This window comes from Ahaetulla prasina, chromosome 2 (assembly GCF_028640845.1).
Source record: "Ahaetulla prasina isolate Xishuangbanna chromosome 2, ASM2864084v1, whole genome shotgun sequence".
NCBI classification, from domain to species: domain Eukaryota; kingdom Metazoa; phylum Chordata; class Lepidosauria; order Squamata; family Colubridae; genus Ahaetulla; species Ahaetulla prasina.
The window spans coordinates 100,841,994-100,854,791 of record NC_080540.1 but is presented as its reverse complement, the minus strand read 5'-3'; positions in this window follow the sequence as shown (position 1 = coordinate 100,854,791).

The window sequence follows — 12,798 nt, the reverse complement described above, 5'->3', positions numbered from 1 at the left end:
GGATGTTCAATTCATAGTATCTAGATTGGACTGGATAAATTCCATCCTGAAACTCCGGAGGGCTCCTTTTAGTCTTATTGATCGATCCAACTATATAATGCAACACTTTATTTGATTTATTACATTTGTAAGATTCCAAACCAATCAGAAATAACTAATGGTGTCCTAGGAATGATCCAGCCTATATTTCATCCAGAAGAAATCAAATGTAACAGAAAGCCATGGTTTCTCATTAACCCTAAGCCATGTAAAAAAAAATATACATGCTGCTTTGTTGCAATGGATTTTAATGAAAAGTTGCCTGAAAGTGCATATTTTACTCACTTTGTCTTCAAAGTGATTCTAGATCTTTTTCTAGTTCTAAAATATCAGAATATAAGACGGTGTTATTGCTGGATTGGACACCTGCCCCATCTAGTCTAGCAGTTTGTTTTCAGAGTGTCCATCTAATGGCACAAGAAAGTCTCCCAACAGATAAATGTCTCAGGCACTCATACTACCATCAAGGCTAATAACCATTGATCCCCGTGTCTTCCATGAATTGGTCCGACCCTATTTTGAATCCAGCTATGCTGATTGTCAGCACCAGATCTCTAATTATTGAATTCCAAGTTTAATTACACATTGTATGAAAAAAAATGTTTTTGTTTGTCCTGATTCTTTCAAGATTCAATTTCATTGGGTAACCCTTGGTTCTAGGATTTTGTACACGTTATCATGCATAATTTTGCCCATTCCAATTCTTTCATTCATTCTGACAGAGCTTTGGAAATTGAGAACTCAGACCATCTAACACAAACATCTATGAAGTTTGGATGTACACGGATAAAATGATATGATTTATAAGAGGTGATAAATGTTCTTATATGTTGCAGGGCATATAAATGGAAAATCCTAAGAATTGTCAGGAAATAAAAGAGGTCAAACAACAACTTTATAATTGTATCTATAATGGTTTTGAAATCATTTATATTCAACAACAAAAAATCAAAATGTAAGTCCAGTAACTGAGTTGGAAATAAAAAAAATGAAAGTTTTATCTTTGTATGGCAGTTTTAATTCATATTAAGAAAATATAGTGTATCCATTTAATAAGAGTTTACTCAGTATTTTACCATTCTGTTTAAAATATGTAACAAATAGAATTCCTCTGAATGTTTATTATCAATATTGGAGTTACATTCATTTTATCAACATTTATTGTTCTCCATAAACTCATCAGGCTTGTTAGCCATCAATTTACTGTGTTTCCCCAAAAATAAGACCCTGTCTTATATTTTTTGAACCCAGAAATAAGTGCTTGGCCTTATTTTTGGGGATGTGTTATTATTTTGGGGCATATGGAACAAGACGGGGCTCCTCTTGCCATCTTAGCTGACCAAAGGAAATGGCGGAGATTGGCTATACATGCATATTTAAATATTTTTGGGGAGGGCTTATTTTCGGGGGGGGGGGATTTTAGCACATGCGCTCAAAAGCCTGATTGGTCTTATTATCAGGGGATGTCTTATTTTAGGGGAAACAGGGTATATCACTATTGATGCAAGGTAAACCATTTGAAAGGTTTACCTTTACAAAATGAAACATTCAAAGAATTCAAACAATATATAATGCCTTATTTTTTAACAAACAGACCCCATAGTAAAAACATTAAACATTCCAATTATATAAATGGCAATCAGATAATAGCTCAAGATCTTTTGCTACAGTTATACTGTACATTTGGTTAAAAATGTAATTGTCAATAAGCCATGAAATATCATCAGCATAATACAACAATTTGTGTTCCACTCTGGTCATCTTAGTAACCAGAATATCTTTGTATTGTTTAATGAAACAGGACAATGATTCCAAAGTCAAATTAAATATAAAAAGAGAAAGTAGGCACTGTTTTACAAGTTCCATGCAACCTCCTGTTCAGCAAAGAAATAATGCCATTAATGACAAATCTAATAATGGGTTAAAATATTTTTCTTAGAACAATATTTAGCAACATCTGCCCTAAAAATGTAAGCTGAACCATATCAATGGTCTTTTCAGCATCCATTAAATAGCCATCACAAAATCTAATTTATCTGACTGGACACCAACTATGTTCATTAATCATCTCACATTATCCAAGCCTGATGCCCTTTCTTAAGACTGCATAACATAAACTATTGAAGGTAATATTGCAGACTGATACCTTGAGTGCAAAATCACTGTAACAATTTTAGCATCAACATTTAATTTAAAACCCTTTGTAGAATCAATATTACATGGCTTTATGCAGGTGTCTTTGCAAACCCCACTTTGTCATTCCGAAGGTAAATATTCAGTATACAGGACATGTTTTACAGGAAAAAAGTGAGTAATACAGCAATAACACCATACGACAAGAAAGTAAATTAATTGGGGTGGGCTGGAACTTTTACTTTAAGCCATCTTACAAAAAGAAATCAAGACAATAAAAGATAAAACAAATCTTCTTTTGAATAACTTTAAGGTAAAAAAATATATGCTTCTCCTTATATTATGACCAAAGAGAAAAAGAAAAGCATAACTCCACATGTATATCATCCAGCCAGGAATTACCTAAAGCCCTCTCCAGTAAATTTTGCATGATAATATCTCCATAGTAATTTCCAGTTGCTTTTTATGAACAGTATTTCCACTCCACAGTCAGTCACAATAGATGGTGTGAGTTGCAGAGAAGTTATTGTAGGTGGCCTGATCTAAAGCATTCTGAGAATCACTAACAGCCTGAACCGAAGTAATTAACAGTGATGAAACAGTGCCACTGTTACAAGTTATTTTCAAAGCAGGTTAGTAACTACACACGCCTAATGAAATGGCTTGGGATTAAAGCTTAGCAACAGAAAAGGATAGCATAATGGAGTGCCAGCATCTAAGAACCAGTGGAAAAACAAGCAGCTGAGATGGAATTGGCTGAGGGCAATTCTCCATCAAGGGCCAGACCCATTTATTTATTAAACTATAACATGAATTCTCATTCAGGGGAGAAATCCTAAGAAACATACAGTGAAACAGACTTAAAATGGTGGACAGCTGTAGTACTAATAACTCACAACAATTCTTTTTTTGCACATGAAAAACTGGGGAATCAGCTGGGGAATCAGCTACTCAACTTACCTAAATGTAAATAATAAATAAATCATGGTAATAATATATATAATCTGAAAGAACTTCATAAGGATTAAAAGGAAAAAAATGTGCTTGTAACTTTGCTTACAAGCATTAAGAAAGAATCTTATAATATCAGCATCCAATTTTGGTATGCCCTTCCAAGACAAATGAATCGTTTTTCATTATTCTGCTCTGGGTAGACAAAAAACAAAGTTTGATGGCATTGGGGTTTAAATGAAGTTATTATTAAAGCTTAATGACATTCACAATTCAGTTTTGAGTGCACATTTGTTGCAGGGGTGAAATGTAAAATGTGGCTTGGTGGGGAGGGGGGTAATGTGATTGGGTGGGCATGGCCAACTTTTTTTTTTAATTTTAAAAGCATTTTTTCTACAACCTCTTCAGCTGAAGAGGTTTAAAAATGCTTTTAAAAGCTTCTCAGGATCAGTTAATCAGCTGGGATTGTCAAAGGAGCCTTTTAAAAGCATTTTTTCTACAATCTCTTCCACCGAACAGGTTGTAGAAAAAATGCTTTTAAAAGCCTCTGACGATCCCAGCTGAGCCGCACGATCATCAGAGGCTTTTTTAAAAAAAACTTTTAAAAGCATTTTTTCGGCCGAAGAAAAAATGCTTTTAAAAGCAAAAAAAAAACCCTCTGATGATTGCGTGTCTCAGCTGGGCATGGGGGGAGGGCAGGGATTTTTGCTACCGGTTCTCCGAACCATCCGCCGCCATCGCTACTGGTTGGGCGATCCAGTCCAAACCAGGAGCATTTTACCCCGGTTTGTTGGATGTATGGTAAGAACCATTTTATTGGATGTTAATTAGAATCTGGTGGGCAAAAGGAAAGGTTTATAAAGGACATAAATGGCTTCTAACAATATCACCGTTTGCTCTCCCACTAACTGGTCATCAGTTGTACAATGAACATATAAAGAAAACAGTTCCCAAAATATGTTTCTTTTAGTTTAAAATATCAAAATATATGCCAAGTTGAGTTTTCCCATACAATATAGACAGCCTTTGATTTATAATACAGTTTAAAGGGAAGGTAGCAGCACTTCCATTTTCATTTGATGATTCCTCCAAATGGATTTGAGAGAATTTTGTCATTAAAAAAATTCCAAGGAGACTCAATGTTTTTATCTTGCAAGAGAGTTTCCTACGTCTAAGATAAGAATTTGGGCATCATGGAGAATATTGTTTTATTTTAAATGATACAAATATATCGAATTTGAGAAATAGTTTCATTGTTCTTGAATGCCAAGATCGCTTGAGCTTAAGAAGGTAGGATTGGCCTTTTGAAGCATCCTGGAGCTTGTGTCTATTTTTCCATAAAATCAGTGCTTAATTCATTGCCAGTGATAAAATTCATCGTTCAATATTTCAATTTTTTTTAATTCCTTAAAAAATAGGTGTAAAAACATAAAACATTTCTGAGACACATATATGAATATGTTCTCATCTACATCTAATTATTTGCTGGGATCTGAATAGCAACAAAAAGGTAGAAAACAGATGTTTGGAAATGGTTCAACATCTTTAAGTGATTACTGCTCAATCCATGGGTGACTCATGAAGAACTTTTAGAAATGTTTATTATAAATCTAGAAATTTACAATGCAAGAGGTGATCTCAGTCCCAGTAGACAAATGAAATCTAAAAATTAAATTCTAATTAAGAGGGCATAAAGTCAAGAGCTTTTAAGCGCTTGCTAAGTTAAAACTTGAGAACATCTTTGATAAATTACTGATCCAAATAGAACAATGTCTTGATTATTGACTGCACACTCAAGATATGTGACGAGTATATTCAACATGGCGTACTTATACACCCAGGGGTGAAATTTACTTACCTTCACTACTGGTTCACAAATGTGAGCACATGCATGCACACGCTACGCTCACATGTGACAACTCTGCGCATGCGCAGGACCTTCTGCACATGAGCAGAGGGGGAAAAAATGGGACATGGTGATGTCCGGGCAGATAGGCAGAGCTTTCAGCTGCTGGCGCTACCGGTTCTCCCGAGCCAGATAGAACACTGTATATACCTCTTATTCATCCCCATTGCGATAGCTGTCTGATATTAATAGTAATCTGAGAATAGCAAATAGAGGGTTATTTCTGATCAACTGCCGATTGAAGTTTGTCCCTACTGATAAATAGTGATATGTTACATTTATATCCTACCTTTTGCACAGTACTCAAGGCATTTATAGTGTTCTCTCTTTCACACACATACCCTTTATAAAATCAATTGTGCGTACAGTGAATGACTGGCACCACTCAACTTCTGCAATTGAGGGTAGACTAGTATCTGATTCTTCCCTGTTCTGGTTTAATACCCTAACCCAGGGGTGTCCAAACTTGGTCCCTTTAAGACTTTTGGACTTCAACTCCCAGAGTTCCTCAGCCAGCTTTGCTGGCTGAGGGACTCTGGGAGTTGAAGTCCAAAAGTCTTAAAGGGACCAAGTTTGGACACCCCTGCCCTAACCACTACACTATAGTGGGTCCTTAGATAAGTAAGATGAACAGAGAAAGGGGCAATAATAGGGATTGGAGGGGAAGAGGGACCTGGGAGTGTTCTTAATTTTCTCTCTCCCTTTCTTCCTTCGTAGATCAGTTTCAGGCCATTTGGAGAAGCTTGGGAATTAAGGGAGGGGTTGGGAATAGCCTTTCCCAAGGCCTCCCATTTCTATCCTTAATTTGTAGACAAACTAAGATGATTTCTGCTACTCAGTCTTAGGCTACCTATCATTGCCACAGACAGCCACCTGTTTTAAGGGGTAACTTCTTGCCCAAAGATTTTCATGCTGACAAAATAATAGTCAATTATGTTTCATGAGATATCGCCTCAAAGTAGTACTAACAGCAGGCATGACACTATAAATCTTAATAGAATCATATTTTTCATTGGTCATCAGGTATTTCATTTCCTTTTCTTGAGAGGTAATATTAATATTTTCTTCAAATGTTTGCTGTTATTATTTTCAAGGATATCTCACATATCAACAGCTTCAAAATACCCTGCTGAAATCCAGAATGTATCTGGATAAAAGAATACATCATGAAGATAACAAAGCTACATTTCAAGAGACTATTTTTGGCTATAGATAAAATGCAATATTATAATTATTAACATAGTGAATGATAAAAGAGAGACTGCCATGATTTTGTATGATACATAAAACATGCCCATTTTGAACCCAAAATTTATTTTCCGACTGACAATAGAAGATTGAATAATGTATTAAAAACTGAGCAAAGCAGATTACTCATGGGATGTTCTACATTATGAATCATAAAGAGAAAATTAAAAATACCCACTATATTTTGTTACTCCAGCAAATTCTACAAGCTCAAGTTCTTTATATATTAACTAGTAACACATGCCCTGAATAAATTTTTAAATACAATTCCAATTATTTCTGATCATCTGCTAGAACTAATAAGGGTTAGGATTCAGCAACTAGAAAGTGTTCCCTGCTCTGCCTTATAGAAATTTTATTTAAAGTCTTGGAACTCTCCAAAATGAAAGATAAGTAATTCTTCTATCTCCCACAAAATCTGTCCACTGTTATGCAAGTATTATTAAAGTATAATTCTACATCCAATCAGCCTTATAAGGTTTCTGTTTTCTTGATTGTCCTTTTGACCTCACTGTACTTCTGACTGATTGCATTTCTAACTTCCATAAATTGCACCTAAAGGAAATAAATAAAGGTTATTCTTTTATAAATTGTAACAAATGTAATACCAAAGTGTGAGACTATCTGTTTGCTGTTTTCTGACTATGCAAAGTGACTATAATTGGTAATGTAATCAATTGTGGAGACAATGTATTATGACTTGATAAGAGTTCCCCAGAGACAGAAACTTACACCTGAGCCAAAAATCCTATCAGGAGACAGGAACATCGGCCCAAGGTGAAAATTATAAGTAAATAAGAAAAGATATCAGAGAATGGACGGAAATTGCCAAGATGACCCTTAAAGGTGTAAAACAACTAAAAGGACAAAGTGGGTAAGGGGGGAATTTCTTAGGCGTGACGTGCATTGTGTAGGAGTATAAAATGTGTAGCTTGAAAACTGCTTCTTGCGCTCTTTGAACTCAATCCAATTGGGAAGAGTCTAAGAGCTTGCAACCACTTTTTTTATTTTATTTTATTTTCATATTTTTTTACAATAAATCTTTGATTTTGATAATCAGACTTGTCTTGGAGTTGTGAATATCAAATTTGGGTTTTAAATCTCACAATCTTGGCGCCCAACGTGGGGCTCAAAGAACCTCTAGGGGGCGCTGTTCTCAGTAAAATCCAGGAGCGCGCCAGTTGTTTTCAACTGCCTGGAGTTGCCTGAGATCTAGTTTCCCATTGCGGGTTCCGAGCCAAAATAAATTAACAACTCTGATTTACAAAATCAAAGAATAGGAAAGAGAAAGAAAGTCAACAACAGAGGTCCAGGACGACCAAGTAATCCTAGTGCACAGGTCCCAGGTAGGAAACTTTTGCCCCGAAGGAGGGAAACATGCAATTGTACCTGGGTGGTCAGGAGAGCGATTATGGGAGGTTTCTGCGATAATGGCTGTGTGTGTGTGTTGGACTGTGTTCTGGGAACACTGGTAAGTCCAGAGCGAGTGAGGACCTGAAAGGTTGCGTTTCCTTAACTCCCGCGAGGGGGAAGGCCAGCCTGAAGGGAAGCGAATTGGTGTTGTGGATTTTGAATGGCCATAAGATCGAGAACCTCAGGGAACCATAGTCAGGAAAACTCTCAAGAGTCTAAGTAATTATTGTTGTAAAAACAGTTGTTGTTGTTGTAAAGCAAATAATAAGAAAGTAACTGTAAAACTAACAAATAGGGAGGTAGAAATCCCTTCCAATAGTCTTTTAGGACAGCTGCTAAGGGAAATGTGCAAATTAGATAGAGAAGAGTCTGGATCTTTAAAGATAAGCCAGCGATTGCTGGGAGATCTAAGATAGATAGAGAATAGTCTGGATCTTTAAAAATAAGCCAGCGCTGGCTGGGAGATTCAAGCTAGAATCAGAAGGGACAGAACATCCTCAGGGCAAAAACAATTAGCAACAATCCAGTGCTTGAGGAGATAGAACAATGGATGTAACTTTGAGTAAAAGTGAGAAGTTCACTGAAACAATTAAGAAGAACCCCAAATTGTAAATAGTCCTTTAGGGAAAAATACTTAGAGGTTGGGGAAGCCCCTCCATACAGTAAGATGATTTAGAAGCTGGGGCTGACCAAAGAAGATATGGTTAGTTTATGTTTTATGTAATTTGACTTGAACAATTTGATGTGATTTCTGTTAAAAATTCTTAGATGTGCATGTAGAATTGAATGGGACTGAATTGATTGTGACATGTTTGGCTGGTCGGCAAATTAAGTAAACTAAGTAAATTAAGTAAGCTTGGGCTTGAAGTTGTGGGAAACTGGCAGTGGTTAGGGCCCAAAATCACATTTTTGATTAAAACCACTTCCTGAGTTTTCCCACTGCTTGAGGAACGAGCTACAGATTGACCTAGATGGAGGATGAAACCCTCTGATAATAGTACACAAAATTATTTAGCAAATGGAGCTCATTGGTTTGTGAAAAAGCTCCCTGAAATAATGGTAATGTTTGTTTTTCATGAAAGGGGATTTTTGCATGTGAAATTGGTTTACACAAGCAGTTTGATTGCAGTGCAAATGTGAGTATGTTGAGGGTAAAAGTTGGTGTGAATGTACTTTAATTCTCTTTAGTATAAAGAAACAGTAAGTTGCAAGGAAAAGAAATGAGAAAGATCCCATGGAAAATATGGGAAAAATGTGTGATTTACTAAAGCTAGAAAGAGAGGGAGAAACGGAGAAAATTATTTTGTTGAGAGACTGCTGAGTGGAGGAAAGGGGTGAGATTTCTGTGCAGTGTTTTAAACATTTTTTCCTTTCGCTGGTTGTTATTTTTCTTTCTCTTACTCAAGGACCTTCTTGCCTTAGAGGTGAGAGAGAAGTAGGAAAGGGAGGGGGAGTGAGGCTTTTCTGCTCCTTTTAACCATTTTTTTTCTCTTACATCCCCCCCTCTGTTGAGCCTGTCTGCGAAAGGTGGGGCAAATGGGAGACCTGCTTGTGCAGCCTTGCCTCTCATTGTTTTGGTCTCTTTCATCTGCATATAAAAGCTATGCAGATATATTTTCTTTTCTGCTCTGAATACAATTTTGATTTTATTTTCTTTTGGAAATTTTTGTTTAAAATGCTTAATTAAACCTATATATAAAAGAAATTATTTTGAAAGACTTTGCTTATATTTGCAAATGTTTTAACCTATTCAATGAGAATATGCTTCCATCTGAATGGAATCTGAATCTGACTCACATTTTACTTAAAACAGATAACAGATACTAAAGTTTGGCCCGAATATATTTCAGAGCATTGATCCAAAATACCTCGTTTAGATTTTGTGTTTTCTTTTTTAAAGCTGTTTTTTTTACTTCAAATGTCTGTGTGTGGGATACACTGATTTTGAATGCTTAGGTACTCCATTCTAAGGCATTATTTGTTAGCAGCATATAGTTGTTGCCCTTTTAGGAATTGTTTCAAACATGAGTTAGCAATTACAATATGTAGAAAGAAAGATAAAATACTTAGGATTTTACATTAATCAAAATACATTTGATTAATGTAAGAACTACAAAAATAACACCTGAAGGAGTTGAGGATTAGATCTTGAACATTATTTTGTTGGGGTAGTTGTATTATAGTCTAAGGTTAAATTTGGTTTAATGGATTTTCCCTTGGGAGAAAGAGCTAATTTGTTTATAGAGGGATCCTCCCGAGTGGGAGAAGGGGGACAAAAGTAATGGGTATGCAATAGTAGAAGGGAGAGAGGATGTTTTGATGGAAGCCAGGAAGTTGGTCTGCATAGACATAGCTGACTTGGAAGCCAGGATGGCAGTGGTAGGAGGAATGTTATGAGAAGAAGGAGTTAGAGAAAGTAGGACTGGATGGAAGGCAGATGTTGAATAAGTCAATGTGATTTGTTTTTGGAAACTTATGGATGTTGTGGGTGGTACATGGTAGCAACGGTAAGGAAGTGGTAGAGGGAAATCTGAAACCCCAGCTAGCTATCACAGGGAACCTTCAGACAGGGAAGGAATAAAGGAATGCAAGGGTAGAATCAAGTGGATAATGGGAAGAAGACATGGTGGGGCAGGGAGAACAGAGTTTAAGACTGCCTGATCAGAAGAAGGGAGGCATAAGTGTACAATATGATGGTAGAAAATGAAAGTCAATAGTAGTGGTGTCAGGGGCGATTCCTTTTTGGATTCCACGGAGATCCCATGATAAATTTAGTAGTGGGACCTAAGGAAGAGGAAGTGGTGTTTTTAATTGACACCGGGGCAGTGTGCTTTGATATCAGTATTAACTGCAGAGATGAGATTAAGTGGACAAAGCATTAGAATACACAATTAGTGAAGGGAGTAGGAAAATCACTCCTGATAGAATAAAAGAGGTGGCATCTCAGCCTCTACCTAAAAACAAGCAAGCACTAAGGAAATTCTTAGGTTTGGTTGGATACTGCAGACTCTGGATTGATTGAGGAGTATGCTGATCTCACCAAATCCCGGTATGCAAAGTTAATGCAATCTGAACCTTGGAATTTGAAATGGGAGGGATACGAAAAAGAAAGCTTTGAAAATTTGAAGCAAGCTTTAACCAAGGCTCCTGTATTAAGTTTACCAAATTTGGAAAAACCATTTCATCTGTTTGTAAACACAGAGAATGGAATCGCACAAGGGGTGTTGGCTCAGGACTGGGCAGGACAAAAGAAGCCTGTGGCATTCTTGTCAAAAATAATGGGTCCAATAATAAGGGGATGGCCAATATGTATTCAAGCAATTGCTGCTACCGCAATATTGGTCTAAGAAAGTAGGAAATTGACCTTTGGGAGAGCCCTCATTGTGAGCACCCCATCTAAAATATGATGCAGCAGACAGATTGGGTTTTAATTACAGATCACAATTTGAATCCAGCATAGTTCTTAGCCAACACCAGATCAATGGATCAGTATGGGTTAGAAAATTATTGTTCTGAAGTAATGAACTTACAAACTAAAATAAGGCCTGAATTGGAGGAAAAACCCCTGGAGAAAGGAGATAAACTGGCATACTAAAGAGATCCTGGAAGCAGGGGGTTTGCCTCAAAATTGGTCTGCTTAAACTTGTGAATTGTATGCACTAAATCAAACTCTTATGTATTTTGGAGGGAAAAATTGGGACAATATACACAGATTCCAGATGTGCATTTGAGATAGTGTATGTCTGGCCAAATAATAATAATAATAATAATAATGGAAAGTGGTTCCTCCCAGATGGGAGGCAAGTAATAAGTAAACCAATAGCACCAGAATAAATAGAAAAACTTCATGAAGGGACTCATTGGAGAATTCAAGCTATTGTAGATGAACTTTTAAAATGCTATGGTTGTATTGGAATATATCCTGTAGCAAAGTCAATTATAGACAAATGTTTAATGTATTCAAGTGGATTTTACAGAATTACCAAAAGTGGGGAGAGTAAAATATTTATTGGTCATAGTGGACCACCTCACAGGGTGGGTTGAAGATTTTCCCTGCAGTAATGCTACAGCAGCAGTGGTGTCAAGAGTTTTGTTACACTCAACCTAGAAAAAATATTGGATTATCACCATATGAATTGTTGTTTGGAGTAGCTTTCAATCCAGGAAGCATATGCATGGATTCCCTGAAAACCAGAGACAAAGTGTTGAAACAACATGTGCATAAACTGTCCAGATATTTTGATTTTCTTAGGAAAAAGGACTATTGGCTCGAACACCACCTTTGGAGTTTCCAGTCCACAAATTCCACCACAGTGATTGGGTGCTGATCTGGAGCTGGAAGGAGGAAAAGTTAACCCCGAAGTGGGAGGGACCATTCCAAGTACTACTCACTTCCGAAACTGCAGTCCAGACAGCCGAGAAGGGTTGGACTCACTACACTCGAGTGAAAGGACCCGTGCCAGCCCCAGAGAGGTGGGAGGTGGAGTCTCACCAAGGAGACCCACTCAAGACAAAGTTCAAAGGACTTAATGTACCAATAGTCAATCTTCTTGAAAGAAGGAGGGGTAATAGAGGCATAAGGATCAAAACTTTGCAAATTTTTCTATCAAGAACTGTATTGTTGTTTATATTTCTGCCTCAACCAAAAGAAACAAAGAGTGAGAAAATCCACTATCTCCTGGATGTGCTGGTTTTGCAGGTGCCTTTGTGGGTGTTGTTGTTGTTCTCACTGTATTGATTGTGTTCTGTGTACAGGGTGTAAAATAGAGTGTGATATTAAGATCATAGTAGATGTATTGGCACATTACAAGGTGGTACGTGTGGGGAAGCCTTCTTATTATACTCTCAAAACCTGCCCAACCATTAGAGCCATGTGTAAAAATGACAAAGAGAGAGGGGAAGATTGAGAACACAATGATATACCACACTATGATTCCTGATTGTTTGCAAACTGACTTAACAGATTGCATACAAAATGAAATTTAATACAGAACAAGGAATCCAATATAAAGAATTTGGAATAGGAATAGATGGAACTGGAAAGGTTCCATGGGGGTGGCTAGTATTAAAAATAGAAACAACCAAGGTAAAATCAATACGCAAAAGTA